We start from the raw sequence: 16810 nt of genomic DNA, 5'->3' as shown, positions 1-16810 counted from the left end.
GAGCACAGGTTGCTTCCATTATTTTTCTTGTACATGACGAAGGCAATTTGTCATCGATATCTGTAACTTTCTTATCAACATTTATCTGTAAGTCCAACTTTAACCTTCAAATTTCATCCAGTCCCAAGGCAGTATCTAACCTTTCTAATACGATTTTATTTTAATGTAGGCCAATTTGAAGATGCCTCGCATTAGAAAGACGTAGGTGATTAAGTAAACAGTAATTTCAACATCGCAGTTACGACTGTTTTCTACTCCTTCTACATAGTGGTTGCTCTGTCACCACATCACAGAGAAGAAGACCTTTTCAAATAAGCTTTCATTATTTCAACAGTAACTGGTTATATATTTATCCCACTGTGGGACGAGATGGTCAGTGCCTTCATGGGAAAATCTTTCTAGTTACCTGTGGAATCATCATCGTAACCGGGCGTGCAGCTCTTCGTCCAAGCCAAATCGACGGCTGCGAGTGTTTCCCTTCAGAGCCCCAAAAATATAGAAATCGTATGTGGACGGATCGGTACTGTTTGGAAGATATGTAAGCGATTAACAATGAGTGGGTAGGCGGAAAGGTTGCCGAGGTTGTTTCGTCTATACTGCAGAATTTCACTGGGAAGCCTTTCCACTATCCTCCATAGAGCCCAGATCTCTCCCTATGCGATTTCAATATTTTCAGAATCCTGAAGAAAGACAATCATGGCTGTCGATGCACACCTCGGTAAAATCATGCTTCTGTAGCTCACGGGGTGATAAACGTATTAACACTTACGGCGATTACCTTTGCAGTAATACAAAGTTTACCTACTTTTCTCCATCTTTCTAGTTTCCATTTCACTGCTCAGTAAATAACAATACCCACCAACCACAACACACATTTCCATTGTTCAACATCACACAAGCAACTATAGCACCGTCAGCATATCTCGTTTCAGAAACAGACGTAATCATACGTGGAAAATTTAAAATACTAAAACATAATAATGAATTGCTGAAATACGAAAGACCAGAGTGAAAACAGCGCTCCAAAAACTACATAATATCAACTGTCATTTTTAATGCCGTCTTGCATTGTACATGTACATGGTGTAACAAACTGAATAATATTTTAACATGTTTTCACTGATGTAAGAAAAAGATATTCCATTCGCTACTTCAGCCTCTAAAGGGTATATGGATTTTTTCTTTCTAAAATAGCCTGTGTTCTTTCTCAGGGTTCATGATATCTCCATAGCAAATTTCATCAAAATTTGTTATGCAGTTTTAAAGTGAAAATGCAACAGAGAGAGTAATTTTTGCATTCATAAGATTAATGAGGATTTTGATTTTTTATAATATCGTCATGTGAGTTGTTATAATTATTAATTTTAAACAAAATGGCATAAAATTGCAGAAACATTAAAACAAGTTTATTACAAATGTTTCAAATTTACATGTCTACCAAAGAAAACTTTCTGTGATGAGACTGTTTCATATTATCAGAATCAAACTCATTTAGTAGTTGTATGATGCCTTATGTATTTATGTTTTGAGGGAATTACTAGATACCATTCATTGTATTCTGTACTGCCAGAATTCAACACATATTGCCAACGTTCACTGCCTTCTGATACTACTTAATTTGATTTTTTTTAATCTCACTGAAGTGTGATTTCTTAATTTGACAATAAATTATCTGAGATCATTTAGGTATCTACTGTTTAACATCTCTCAGTTTTTACTTCTTCTAATTGCCTTTTCCTCCACAATCCTGATAATTTAAACCAACACCATGTTATGTGACAGAAAACTCAGGTTTACACCACATATAGTTGAATATAATTAGCCCTACACTCAAAAATGTCACTGGAGTGGAAGATGTAATCTGAGCAAAGGCCACTAATTTGAAATGAAATATCTCACAAAGAGTTATTTGTATCTAATATATACCAATTTGTATGCCTCAAGAAGAGAGCTAACAGCTATCAGACATATAAGTAGTTGTCTATATGAAGTATAACCAGACACTGCAAAATTTAATACAGAATTATATGGAAATAAATTACATCAGTCATTACATTCTTATGTACACATTTCCTTTTGTTAGAATGAATCAGCTCATTTTATTATCAAAGGTTTGTTGCATAGGATCTCAGCAGACTTAATTACTATGTTGCAGCTTTATCTTGTTTCGTATGTTACTTTTGAAAGCAATCTTTAAGTTTCATCTGCTGTTTCATTAATCTTTAACTTCTGAATCAGCATACAGTGCAGATTATATAATTCTCCAGCTATAGAATATACTTAAGGTACGGCAGTAATTTCGTGCCCTATTACTTGAACATCTTACACCATGTCCAATGGAATTTTGCATCCTTAATTGCACGATAATGTAGTATTATCTGTATATTATCCAAAGCATTTCTTCCCCATTCAGCGATATCCTCCTTATACAACATAACCTCCTTACTATGTTTCCACAATCAGTATTTTTCACAAAACTCGGTATCGTCATTACAGTACTTCTGTAGATCATTTCATAAGGCCCACAAATCTACATTAAATACTAATTCTGTCAGTCAATGTATTTGATCATAACACAGATAACTACAATAGAAACCCAAATACTCATTCTTTAACATATTCTCCCTTTCAACTACTTCTCTACAGATTTATATCGTTTATTACTAAGACTATATAACATACAAAGTATACCTCAACTTATTCAACGAATGATCTCATTTTCCTCTTAAGCTGGCTTTTTATTGGTAACTTTCTGCATCCTCATGTCTCATACCAACCAGTTTGCACTTAATTCTAATACTTTTATAAAAATGTACTGTGTAGATATCATATGAATTATCCATAATCTATTGGGCAATATAACTGTATGAAGTTTTCATATAACTTCACCACAGAGAAAGGAACCAACTGTTTGTATATATAATTATCCTTTTATTTGTATTGATGTACTTAGACAGGAGCATCTCTAACAATAAGATGGTTATTGCTATAACTCACTAAAATTAATGTATAAAGTCGTGATCATTAATGAAATTACATAAATATATGTTGTTGCTCCCTTTGTTGAGCGTATTTACGTTTTACAATAACGTGGTTTCCTCAATTTATGCAAAATTAGATTAATCAGTTTACTGTTTGTGCTGTACATCAACACACATGCTATATTAAAAGGTATTAGTTGTAATAAAAACAAACATTTTCAATTCATCCCATTGCTGCCTACATAGCTCCATAATTATTCCTTTCATCAAAAACTTACAAAATACAATCAAGGGTGTATATTCAGGCAACGAAATAATTCTTAGATTGTTCCCAGATTTCCCACATAAAATTACACTGTTCCCCAGGTGAACATACACTTTCTCCGTGTTAAGTGACAGTATACTTTCCTTCAGAACTGTGAAACTTATCAATCCTTTTAATGGTTTAGGTTTTATACACTGGCGTAGAACTTCTTCTCGGCTCTTTAGAAAACGAAATCCAGTATAAAAAAGCTACATGTTTTGTAATTACCTCTGACGTGCAGCAACAAGTATGCTGCATATTTTCGTATTACGAAAGTATAAATTCCAATTCCACCAAACACAGCACATATTACGGTGTAAATCAATATACATAGCGTAGTTACGATAAGCTTACACCTATAATACTAACCTTGAAGATAAATAAGCTAAGCTTTCACATACAATATTGGTCCGTTTTCGTGTGTGACACTTTAAAATACATCACACAAATATGTCAGTAAAATTTTATATATGCCTCAAATGGCTCTGAGCACTATTGGGGTTAACTGCTGTGGTCATTAGTCCCCTATAACTTAGAACCACTTGAACCTAACTAACCTAAGGACATCACACACATCAATGCCCGAGGCAGGATTCGAACCTGCGACCGTAGCGGTCGCACGGTTCCAGACTGTAGCGCCTAGAACCGCTCAGCCACTTTGGCTGGCAAAATTTTAAATAATGACATAAATGTCCGGTTCTCTGGGCACGGAATTAGGATAAATTGTAGTGTCCAATTCCATTCATCGGCTTGGAGCAGTGACGTCAGATCTAAAGCAAAGACGGTATCTACAGGCAGTCTATGAATGCGTCGGATTCTACTCGTAAACGCCGGCCACGGTGGCCGAGCGGTTCTAGGCGGTCTAGTTCGGAACCGCGCGAATGCTACGGTCGCAGGTTCGTATCCTGCCTCGGGCATGGATGTGTGTGATGTCCTTAGGTTAGTTAGGTTTAAGTAGTTCTAAGTTCTAGTGGACTGATGACCTCAGATGTTAAGTCCCATAGTGCTCAGAGCCATTTTATACTTGTAAACAAACGAATGTAATCACATTGCAAGCAGCTATTCACATAATCATGAATTATATCGAAACAAATTGAAGGTAACAAAAATACGTAAGAACGAGAATTTTAAAAAAGTTTCCGTATCTAATAAGTACTATTCTCGTAATTTATGTGAGTAGAAAAGCACAGAAAATCTTTAAATTGCGCTACAGCAAAGCCCATGGTGAAGTCATACTACTATAAGATAGAGTTATTTTTACTCTTAATTATTGAATTTAACGGGAGAAGTGCAGACAAGTTGGGGCTTTGGTCGGGGAGAAACTAAACCAAAACGGGAAAATGAAATGAATGACAACAAATAAAACAATAGCATGAAATGTGGAGAAATCAACACACTAAATTCTAAAAGAAAAGCCAGATCACAACTAACGGAAATCCATAAGAAATTAACGAATATAGGTAAATTCCAGTCACCAATTGTAACATTTCGATGATCCATATATACATTATTTTTGCAGGTTTTGTATGCGCAGCACTGTAATAGTATTTGCATATTTGTAATTGCTCTCTAAAACCCGTGCGGTGAAATAACAAAAATTGGAGTCGGTAACTTCTTTGCAGTAGTTCAGAGAGCAATTACAAGTGCAGAAGTCCTAGTAGCCTACATTCCTGTGCGCACTCCTGCCGAAAATACCATCTACGTAATTAACCATCGAATGGCTGGAACCTGCAACTGGAACTGACCTTTACAGGAGGTCAATTCTAGTTACTGATTCCACCTACTCGATGGTTCATAATTTTGCATATTTTTGAAGTAAATATGTGGACTAAGTTCTTGTAGGATTTCTAGATTATAAATCTAGAAATTGATCTCAGAATTATTACGAAAAAGTAACAAATATTGTAGTTACAGATTCTTCTCTTTTTCATAGTAGTGAAGAGAGTAATACTAAATTTAGAAATCCTAGAAGATACGCATTTGTTGTCAAAACGGTCTGAATAACGAATCATGGAATGATTGGAATCGGTAACTATAATTAGCTTATGTAGGTCAGTTGTGGATACCGAATCCAATATTAGTAATTTTTCCGCACAAGTTCAGAGAGCTATTGCAAATGCGGGAATCCTGTTACACTTCAATGCACACACCTGCTTGGAAAGCTAACTAAATAACGTACCATGGAGTACTTGGAGTCGGTAACGAGAATTTACTTATACAGCTTAATAGTAGTTACCGATTCCAATATTTGTTAGATCGTACTATTTGTGAATTTTCGTTACTTGTGCACTAGCCCCGTTAGATTCAACAATAATTATTGAGATTGACGCTATTTCACAGTATTATGATATCATCATGTACTATACTGTAACGGATTTAAAGGTTCTCTGTGCCTTACTTACATGCATAAATTACCATATTTATTTCAGACATGTATATTTCTCTTTTTCTGTTCTTGTTTATTTTCGTTATCGTCAGTTATTTTCGATATAATTTGAGGCTAAGTAATTAATGACACGAACTGTGAATGTACTTTTATCATATGCTATATTCGCTTGTTTACGAATATAATCATTTGTTTTCAAAGATTGACACCAAGTGGCGTCTCTGTCTTAGGTATGACGTCATTGTTCAAAGCCGAGAAGTGGAATCGGATACTAGAATTGAACACGAAATTCTTCTACGTGGCTAAAGTTTTACGTTTTAAATAAGAATCAAACGCTGTGTGCTTTAAGAAATTCATCACCCATCTCACACGTAACACAATTCATCCTGCAGTTATGTGACTATATTTCATTCACTTCATAGCTCCCGCCCTTTGAAATTAATTTTGTTTATATTTGACTTGAGAGCTGTAAACGAAGAAGAAACAGCAAAACCACTAAAGGTAAACAAGTGTCACGTGGAGGCTACCCCCCTCCCCACTACAACTCAGAATGCTCTTCACATGATCCAATCTGGCAGCTTCGGTGAGCGATAAAAAAATTTTAAGTACCCAAAAGCGGGAAAAGGCATTGCTCATACGCAACTCAACAACGTATGCGCAAGGGCCCGCAGCCAACCGCTCAAACGAATCTAATGCAAACCATTGCGACTTCACGGTCATCGGAAGCAGATTGTTTTTATGAAGTATTGCATAGTGTTCATCCAAAGGCCTTTGACACATCTTGCTATTGGCAGTCGCTTGTGTGTGCACTGTGTTTTGTTGTTGTAAATGGCACATTTTCTATGCAACTAAAGTTTTATTTTTTCCCTCTCGGCTATGTTTTATTACTGCAGTATTATTCTGTATTAGCGGGATACCGGGTCTTACCAGTCAAAATTATAAGAATTTAACAGAAAAGTAAAACAATGAAAAATTCCCGGGACCCTAATATATTCCCGGGATTTTCCCGGTTTTCTCCCGGATGAAAAAATACTCGTGTTTTTCCCGGATTTCCCGGTTGTTTCGTGGCGTACACACCCTGCTATCCAAAGTCAACTACAAACAATTACTATTGTCATCCTTATTTCACAGTTAACTACAGATCATTATTATTATTGTCAATTACCATAATCATCAAACTTACAGAATAATTACTCATAAAACTACTCCAGTTTCAAAACAATGCACCCGTCATCACTGACTTTCATTGTGTAATCTCATTTAAAACCACATATTCACATCATTAAGTTAGAAAAGATTATTTTATAGTTTCATCATATAAAGAAACTTAATAGTTTTTTCTTATTGATAAATGTATAGATAATTATTCTACTCTCATACCAAAGATTAATTTGAAAAGTATTTAACACTGATGGACAAAAGAAGATTTACGCTCTTCGTTTATTGGTTTCAGTAATAGTTACACTTTCGTTGTTCATGACCTGGTGCTAAGACGTGCTGTGTAATTTTAAAGTGAAATTGTGTTATACAATGAAAGAAATTTATGAACAATATGATTTTCTCATTTACAATATCATGGATCCCAGCTCCTTTAACTCTGGAAGATTATTATTATTTTAATTTTGTGTGGAGAATTTAGATGGAGGCGACGGTCCACACGAGGGCGCAGCTCGACAATAGAAGTAAGCGAATGTGATAATCTCTTTCCCTTCGTGGCCGCCAAGGACAATTCAATGTTTAGGTCATATCTGCTGCGGAACACAGAACCTGCAATCTTTCATTTAATTTAATTACGAATTCCGATTATTTTCCTTATCAGATGAATAAATGCATTTTAACCGCAACTCTTTTTACACATGCCACAGGGAATGATAGTACATAGAACGTATGTGCCTCCATCCCGATCGCACGTTCGCACACAACTGAGTGTGTACCGACGTGACTATACTTCTGAGCCATTTCCCTTACAGTATTAATTCTTATTTTGAACCACTCACTCGCGATGTACGTGCCCTCTTATTTTGTGTAGTCAGTCGGGCTTATTGCTCAATAACGTTACTTGGATTATTCAGTGACTTATTTTCCACAATTGACCTTTGCCTGTGTCGCAACGGCGCTTCACGCCAAATATTGATTATGTGACAATCATACTAACTCTCATTTCAGAATTACGACACCGGCTGACTAAGTTTCTAACAACTTAAACAGGGCGGTCACAATCACCGGCCTCGTCCACACTCCTCTCAAGCAAGAGAAAAAAATTTTAATGTGACAAGCCCTAATAACTTCAAATGCTTATAAATTTAATGATGTCTGTCGTCGTACACACGTTCTACCATAAAGAAGCTAGTACAGCCAGAAAAAGAAAACAGTGAAAAATGAAGAGATCAGCTGAAAATGTGATGCTACACTGGAGTAGGAAGAAACTAAAAACAGGAGTTTCATATCTTGGAGCCAGCTCTATAAGCACAAAGTCACAAAAATAAGAGTTTCCCGGAGGATTAGCTCTTTCATCAGGCAACTTTACAGCTTCATTTCCCGCATATTTAAGCAAAAGCAAACAAGAACTTGGTCGTTACGTAGATAAAAAATTCGTGTGCATCGTTCTTGTTTTTCACTCCCAGGCTGTCTCGTCTGGTGGTTCTCCACTCTGTTAAATAAATCACAGAGTGACATCTTTCCCCTCACAGTCCATCATCATACGTAATCTTCTTTGTATACTCTTTAGTGATTCTCTCCATTAATTTAAATGACAAGTCAGAACCGAGTATCTTTTCACAAAGAGCAAACACGGCAAGTAAGTAGTCATCACGTATCACATGTTCATTAAGTTGCTTCCAGTGACCTGTAAAAAATTTTCAAAGTTCATTCAACTACCCCTTCCAGCAGTAAATCAATATTTGTCTACAACATTTAAATATTTGTTTCCCAAACAGACTGTATAGATACTACAGACGTTTAATGACTTATGTGAAATTGCCATCTCATGACATGTTATCTTTCTCTCCCAGCAAACACTTCTCCCCAGCACTGCTTGTCCACTCTGGCATGCCAGGGGGTCACGTTGCGCCCTGTTGAGAATTGTGTGAAGTCAGCAGGGCGTTGGACTGCAGCGGTCGAAACAGAGGGTGGCCGGTTGTGATGCGGGCATCGTTTCACCGTGGCAGCAGCCGTTTTATCCCTGAGGCGTCCAGGAGAGAGGCCAGCTGAGCCACAGTAAGAAGCAGAGAAGCGTATTTTCCTTCCAATCCAGTGTAAGGCGTAAGAGTGACATGTGCTGTCCACTGTGTTTTAATTGCATTTGGTGGGTATTAGTGGCTCTGGTCCGCCCCGCTAGCTGAGTGGTCAGCTCGGCCGTCTGTCAAGCCAAGGGGCCCGGGTTAGATTCCCGGCTGGGTCGGAGATTTTCTCCACTCAGGGACTGGGTGTTGTGTTGTCTTCATTTCATCATTATCAGTGGAAGGCAACGGGAAACCACCACTGGAATCACTTCCCTAGACGCTAATGCGGTGGAGCTTCCCCCACGACCAGACCTGCCGTAAGGCAGAGCAAAAAGTTTCTAAGTAGCTCTAAGGGATCCGAACGACCAAAAAACGGGACATTATACAGCTCAGGTGAAGTGAAGAACTATGGTGTGGCTGAAATGTGCTTTGGTTGGGTCATAATTGTATTTGAATTACCTAACAGAGCGATTCTGTGGTATGATTGTATTGTATTGTAGCCACTTCTCACTTTGAAAATTTGACGTGACGGTGCTGATTATGAAACTTCCTGGCAGATTAAAACTGTGTACAGGACCGAGACTCGAACTCGGGACCTTTGCCTTACGACCCGTCCCCACAGCTTCACTTCTACCAGTACCTCGCCTGCGACAGGCAGAGGTCCAGAGTTCGAGTCTCGAACCGGCACACGGTTTTAATCTGCCCGGAAGTTTGATATCAGCGCACACTCCGCTGCAGAGTGAAAATCTCATTCTGTAGTGATCATGTATTAGTGATCAGTCCTGTAATTGTACTTCCACTTTATGCATCTTGTTTGTTGATTGTGTAGTAGATTGTGTGTCTCTGTAGTTTGTGTTTTTCATGTCTGTTATCCGTCCAGGATGTGGTTCAGGAGTTGGTGGTACCCGGCTGGAAATTAGTGAGGTAGCGCCCTTGTTGTTATGATATTTCTGTGCCCCATTTTTAAGGTTGTTAGCAGAAACAATATAGTTTCTTATACATTATGTATATTTGTATATTGTTGTAAGTTTCTATTGTACGTTGTTATTGCCTCCTGTTGATATTGCACTATTTTATTATTGTGAGGCAAATAATTAATTTTACTTCCGTTATCAGCGTTTATTTTATTTTTATTTTGCCAATTTAGGTAGTTGAGCTCAAGGGTTTGTGGTGTTTGCTTATGCAACCGCTCTGGCGTTTTAAATTTTTATTCAGTAAATCCAAGTTTGATTAAAAGCCCACGACTCCCAGCCAAACTACACTCTTACCCAAATCACATACTACAAACCTTCAGTTTTCAGTGTTGGAAATCTATCTACACTCCTGGAAATTGAAATAAGAACACCGTGAATTCATTGTCCCAGGAAGGGGTAACTTTATTGACACATTCCTGGGGTCAGATACATCACACGATCACACTGACAGAACCACAGGCACATAGACACAGGCAACAGAGCATGCACAATGTCGGCACTAGTACAGTGTATATCCACCTTTCGCAGCAATGCAGGCTGCTATTCTCCCATGGAGACGATCGTAGAGATGCTGGATGTAATCCTGTGGAACGGCTTGCAATGCCATTTCCACCTGGCGCCTCAGTTGGACCAGCGTTCGTGCTGGACGTGCAGACCGCGTGAGACGACGCTTCATCCAGTCCCAAACATGCTCAATGGGGGACAGATCCGGAGATCTTGCTGGCCAGGGTAGTTGACTTACACCTTCTAGAGCACGTTGGGTGGCACGGGACACATGCGGACGTGCATTGTCCTGTTGGAACAGCAAGTTCCCTTGCCGGTCTAGGAATGGTAGAACGATGGGTTCGATGACGGTTTGGATGTACCGTGCACTATTCAGTGTCCCCTCGACGATCACCAGTGGTGTACGGCCAGTGTAGGAGATCGCTCCGCACACCATGATGCCGGGTGTTGGACCTGTGTGCCTCGGTCGTATGCAGTCCTGATTGTGGCGCTCACCTGCACGGCGCCAAACACGCATACGACCATCATTGGCACCAAAGCAGAAGCGACTCTCATCGCTGAAGACGACACTTCTCCATTCGTCCCTCCATTCACGCCTGTCGCGAAACCACTGGAGGCGGGCTGCGCGATGTTGGGGCGTGAACGGAAGACGGCCTAACGGTGTGCGGGACCGTAGCCCAGCTTCATGGAGACGGTTGCGAATGGTCCTCGCCGATACCCCAGGAGCAACAGTGTCCCTAATTTGCTGGGAAGTGGCGGTGCGGTCCCCTACGACACTGCGTAGGATCCTACGGTCTTGGCGTGCATCCGTGCGTCGCTGCGGTCCGGTCCCAGGTCGACGAGCACGTGCACATTCCGCCGACCACTGGCGACAACATCGATGTACTGTGGAGACCTCACGCCCCACGTGTTGAGCAATTCGGCGGTACGTCCACCCGGCCTCCCGCATGCCCACTATACGCCCTCGCTCAAAGTCCGTCAACTGCACATACGGTTCACGTCCACGCTGTCGCGGCATGCTACCAGTGTTAAAGACTGCGATGGAGCTCCGTATGCCACGGCAAACTGGCTGACACTGACGGCGGCGGTGCACAAATGCTGCGCAGCTAGCGCCATTCGACGGCCAACACCGCTGTTCCTGGTGTGTCCGCTGTGCCGTGTGTGTGATCATTGCTTGTACAGCCCTCTCGCAGTGTCCGGAGCAAGTATGGTGGGTCTGACACACCGGTGTCAATGTGTTCTTTTTTCCATTTCCAGGAGTGTAATAATTAAAGATTTTCTGTATTAAATGCCTCACTTTCTCTTTCCTGTAACAAGGACTCTTTTCTCAAAATGAGAAAGTATTTTGTTTCATTTATTTTCTTTAGGTCAATGAGAGCATCTTAAATTTCTACATAATCTTTATTTAAAACATCTATCTCAGTTTATTCCCTCTTAATGTCACCCATAACTACATCTCCAACGTAACATTACGAATTCATCTCAATTTTCAAACCAAGTTCTATGTCATTCACTTACCGATTTATGAAATTGGGCGTGATTTCTGTACAAGATGCTGTTCTGTTGTGTGTGTTCAAATCTCCAGTTTGTTTACGGCCTCAATCTGACCACTCAAAACTATTTTCGTTTTATTTTATCTCGTCAGGTGTTCAGCTCCTCTGTTCATTTTTGATTCCAGAATCGTGACATTAGTGGGTAAAATTTGATTGCTCGGCTAGGTCCTTAATTCTTCTCTTAATACTTTCTGCATAGCTATAATAAATTGTTCTGGCCGAAAATTCTCAGCTAAAAATGAACTGCTCACACACTGATCAAGATCCAAATCATCCCTACTCTCATTCTTTACGATCACATTACCTATTTAATTTCTGTTGCGCAGTTAGCGCCCAGCCTGTGGTTCTAAAATATTAATTTTCCAGACATACAGGAAAAGCTTGTACCTTCATTGGATGGTTCTAATTCGTTTTAATCATGGTATTGTGCTACGAGGTGCCTCTCGTACCATATACTGAGGTTACAGGTGCAAGGCAATTCATATAAACCCCAAATGATACCGACAACTTTTAAAGGAAACAGTGTGTGTAGCGGATAAGTATGCTTGCACACCAAACCAACGCATACGGTGGTGGTGGTGGTGGTGGTGGTGGTGGTGGGGGGGGGGGTTGTAATCGCCTGCTAGAAGCATGCCTCAACTAGGGATATAACTACTGTCAGAACTTGATGAGAACACTGCCTATGACAGTTAATATCATTGAACATCTTGTATGGGCCAGTAAATATCTTTCAGTGCTTATTGTTAGTTATTGAGTGGATTTGCTTAGGTACTGGGTATCATATTCGATTACAACTTCATAATTTTGACTGTGATAGATTTGACATTTATTCTTTAAATAAAACTCTCGCTCATTTAAGTCTAAACACATTTGACTCTACACAAAAATCTAAACGAACTATGCAAATCGTCTCCTATTTCATATTACTGTGGAGCACACTATGCGGAAGTTGGTGAGATGAACATTTTGCGCCCTCCCTAACCAAACCGAAAACTTCATTTAGAACATGCCACACACACACACACACACACACACACACACACACACACACACACAAATTTACTTACGGAGCCGATATTCTGTTGGCTACACAAAGCGCAAATGCGAGAAACCAGATAGGCTACCCAATGGGCAAAAAGTTTAGAACATTAGTTCTGATTTTTGTCGGTTTTCTATATTCATATTTCTCAATCAGATTCTCAATTACATCATTTCAATTAGAATGTCAAAATGCACATACATGCACACACACACAGAGTCCCACACAAGCACATAGACACACACACACACACACACACACACACACACACACACACACAATAACCTTATCAAAATAGTCTGCAAAAAAATTCACACATCTTAGAAGTTTTTGACATTTTATTGACATATTTGCTCAGTTTGTTTTTTGTACTACGAAAGCCATAAAGTCATGAAACTGCATTAGATTAAGAGACCCATAGTCATTCATATATCTTCAGCTGTAAGCTTTACTGTGGGAAAACTGTATTCGATTAATTGAACAAAACACGTTTAGTCGTATCATGTCTCACATCTCAATGTTCTTTGTGAAACTGTTCGATATCATTCACTCCCGAACAAGCTATGTTCCTCAGGAAATATTTGCAGTCAAAAAGTAATTGGTTGTTGTCTTAAAGCGGGACGTAAAGTCCCCAAGAAGAGACGCGAACAATGTTATAACTATATCAGTGATGGGAAGATAAGACGAAATCCCATAGGCGACTTCTGTAGCAGACTTTTCTGCTATAGGTGTCATAAAAACGTCACGAACATAAGGCGAACCACTGCACATTGCCTTAAGCAGCGCCTCACAAGTTAAGATGGAGGCAACTAGAGCTTGATACTGCAGGTGACTGGCACACAGTTTGTGTCTAGCGGTCATAACGAGCCTAATGCCTAGAAATTCGTAATTTTCAGCAGCTCTCCGTTTCTTCTTCTTCTTATAGCGCACAGTCAACATCGAAATTATGATCTTTCCCTTGACATCTTCAGAGAAGAATAATACACTACTGGCCATTAAAATTGCTACACCAAGAAGAAATGCACATGATAAAGGGGTATTCATTGGACAAATACATTATACTAGAACTGACATGTGATTACATTTTCACGCAATTTGGGTGCATAGATCCTGAGAAATCAGTACCCAGAACAACCACCTCTGGCCATAATAACGGCCTTGATACGCCTGGGTATTGAGTCAAACAGAGCTTGGATGGCGTGTACAGGTACAGCTGCCCATACAGCTTCAACACGATATCACAGTTCATCAAGAGTAGTGACTGGCGTATTGTGACGAGCCAGTTGCTGGGCCACCATTCATCAGACGTTTTCAATTGGTGAGAGATCTGGAGAATGTGCTGGCCAGGGCAGCAGTCGAACATTTTCTGTATCCAGAAAGGCCCGTACAGGACCTGCAACATGCGGTCGTGCATTATCCTGCTGAAATGTACGGTTTCGCAGGAATCGAATGAAGGGTAGAGCCACCTGTGCGGCTGATCCCGGCGGAGGTTCGAGTCCACCGTCGGGCATGGGTGTGTGTGTTTTTCCTTAGGATAATTTGGGTTATGTAGTGTGTAAGCTTAGGGACTGATGACCTTAGCAGTTAAGTAGCATTACTTCACACACATTGGAACACTGGTAGAGCAACGGGTCGTAACACATCTGAAATATAACGTCCACTGTTCAAAGTGCCGTCAATGCGAACAAGAGATGACCGAGATGTGTAACCAATGGCACCCCATACCATCACGCCAGGTCATACGCCAGTATGGCGATGGCCAATACACGGTTCCAATGTGCGTTCGCCGCGATGTCGCCAAACACGGATGCGACCATCATGATGCTGTAAACAGAACTTGGATTCATCCGAAATAATGAAGTTTTGCCATTCGTGCACCCAGGTTCGTTGTTGAGTACACCATCGCAGGCGCTCTTGTTTGTGATGCAACGTCAAGGGTAACCGCAGCCATGGTCTCCGAGCTGATAGTCCATGCTGCTGCAAACGTCGTTGAACTGTTCGTGCAGACGGTTGTTGTCTTGCAGACGTCCCCATCTGCTGACTCAGGGATTGAGACGTGACTGCACGATCCGTTACAGCCATGCGGATAAGATGCCTGTCATCTCGACTGCTAGTGATACGAGGCCGTTGGGACCCAGCACGGCGTTCCGTATTACCCTCCTGAATCCACCGATTCCATATTCTGCTAACAGTCATTGGATTTCGCCCAACGCGAGCAGCAATGTCGCGATACGATAAACCGCAATCGCGATAGGCTACAATCCGAGCTTTATCAAAGTCGGAAACGTGATGGTACGCATTTCTCCTCCTTACATGATACATCACAACAACGTTTCACGAGGCAACGCCGGTCAATTGCTGCTTGTGTATGAGAAATCGATTGGAAACTTTCCTCACGTCAGCACGTTGTAGGTTTTGCCACCGGCGCCAACCTTGTGCGAATGCTTCGAAAAGCTAATCATTTGCATCCTCTTCCTGTCGGTTAAATTTCGCGTCTCTAGCACATCATCTTCGTGGTATAGCAGTTTTAATGGCCAGTAGTGTAGAAGTGAATCTTGGGGAAAATCACTTATAATTCTGGATAAATCTAGGAACACACAAGGCATTACCGACCCTATTACTAATCTAAGCAGACATACTGAAGAAAGGAAATCTTACGGTGTTAGCACTTCTAGATTTACAAAAAGCTTTTGACGCTGTGGATCGGATACGCCCTACGAATTTCTGGAGACAGAAGGGATAAAACACAAAGGCGGTAAATTTATCTACTGCTTAAGCAGGAATCCGACATGTAAGAGAAGCTAGACGGGCTTATGAAATTCTGTCTGTATATTAAAACAGTTAGTAGAGGAAATTAACGATAAATTAACGAAAGTAGAGTTCACGGAGAAGATATAAAAACCTTGAAGTTTGATGATGATATTGTAATTCTGTCAGAGTCAGCAATGGATAAGGGAGATCACTCGAGAGAAAATTATAGTCTCTGCTAAAGAATTTATAACATTTTTAACGACTAACATGAAACAAGGGTTGTGGAACACAGTTAAATTAAACCTCGCGTTGGTCAGCTAATTAGATTACACAGTGAGATACTAAAACCGGCAGATGAGCATTACAGCTAGGGCAACAAAGTATCTGACTATGGCCGAAGTAGAGCTAACACACAGTCCCGTCACATTATGTTCAATGTCAACGTGGAATAACCATCTACAGGCAGCATGTGGCAGCACTAGCAGTGAAGAGTAAATAATTCATGTCTGAGTGACAGATACTGTTGTGTCGGTAGCTGGGCCGACACCGTGAAGTTGAGATGGCTGAAAATGCACGCTAGACTAACGCTGTAGCCGATAGGGCACGCAAGGCTAACGCAGACGGGCGTGAAGTCTGGAACATGAGAACTTCTAAATGAATAAGAAGAAAAGTATGTAGATGCTTATTACTTATCTTTTTATTAGTCCTTGGAATACATCTCTCTTGAATACTCGTAAGCTATAGGCACTGATACAAATGGCGCCTTGCTAGTTCGTGGCCATTAACTTAGCTGATGGCTATTCTGTCTCTCGGCTAATGAGAGAGAAAGGCTTCGTACATCTGGTCGGTAGCTAGGTTCTCGTACAACTGGGGCGAGTGCTCTCTCGTATCACGAGACCTGCCTTGGTGGTGGCGCTAGGTCTGCGATTACACAGTGGCGACACGCGGGTCCGACATGTACTAAATGGACCGCGGCCGATTTAAGCTACCACCTAGCAAGTGTGGTGTCTGGCGGTGACACCACATTCCTCCCCCGCAAATCGGCGAACGGTCGTGTGATAAGGCTTCCGCCCGCCGTGGGGAGGACCACATGTTGA

Source organism: Schistocerca serialis, chromosome 8 (assembly GCF_023864345.2).
Source record: "Schistocerca serialis cubense isolate TAMUIC-IGC-003099 chromosome 8, iqSchSeri2.2, whole genome shotgun sequence".
Lineage (NCBI taxonomy): Eukaryota > Metazoa > Arthropoda > Insecta > Orthoptera > Acrididae > Schistocerca > Schistocerca serialis.
The sequence above is the reverse complement of the archived record's forward strand: the minus strand, read 5'-3'. Positions refer to the sequence as shown.